This window comes from Canis aureus, chromosome 16 (genome assembly GCF_053574225.1).
Source record: "Canis aureus isolate CA01 chromosome 16, VMU_Caureus_v.1.0, whole genome shotgun sequence".
Classification (NCBI taxonomy): Eukaryota; Metazoa; Chordata; class Mammalia; order Carnivora; family Canidae; genus Canis; species Canis aureus.
The window spans coordinates 22,885,131-22,885,680 of NC_135626.1; the positions used below are offsets into that span (position 1 = coordinate 22,885,131).

General features: G+C 86.7%; 1 protein-coding gene across 2 annotated transcripts in view; it reads right to left on the reverse strand.

Moving 5' to 3' along the window:
- The window catches only part of RFFL (ring finger and FYVE like domain containing E3 ubiquitin protein ligase), an 84,183-nt gene extending 83,841 nt beyond the window's left edge, over positions 1 to 342 (reverse strand). The window contains exon 1 of one of the 2 annotated variants that reach the window (XM_077852197.1): positions 204 to 342. The gene's annotated coding sequence lies outside the window, so the exon portion shown is untranslated. Of the gene's footprint in view, positions 1 to 172 lie in introns of both variants that reach the window. The other variant, XM_077852195.1, reaches the window with a different exon arrangement.
- Positions 343 to 550: the final 208 nt, after the last annotated feature.

Below are 550 nucleotides of genomic sequence, written 5' to 3' on the forward strand. Positions count from 1 at the left end.
GGGTGCGGAGGCGCCCAGCGACGCAGGGAGTCCCGGGCCGCGCCCCGCACGCAGGAGGCGCCTCCGGACGCGGCCCCGCGACCCCCGAGGCCCAGCGGCGACCCCGCCCAGGCCGGGCCCCGCGGCCCCCGCGGCCCCCGCGGCCCCCGCGCCGCCGCCGCCGCCTCCTCACCTGCCGCGCCGCCCGCCCGCCCGGTCCGCACCTGGGAGGGGAGGGGCCGGATCCGGGCCGCGGACGCCTCAGGCAGGGGGGCTCCGGGCTCCGCCGCCGCCGCGTCTCGGGGGCTGAGGGGCACTGGGGGGCGGCCGCGACATCCTCCCGGGCGGCCCCAGGAAGTCGGCCCCCCCACCCCACCCCACCCCCAGCGGCCCAGCCCGGCCGCGCCCGCCCCCCGCCCCCCGCCCCCCGCGGCCCCGCCCCCTCCCGCGGCCCCGCCCCCTCGGGAGCGCGCGGCCGCTGCCGCCGTGCCCGAGCCACCATAGAGAGGGGCGAGGCGCGCGCCGGGCTAGAGCGTGTCCCGCGCGCGCGCGCGCGCGCCCCCTGGCGGAG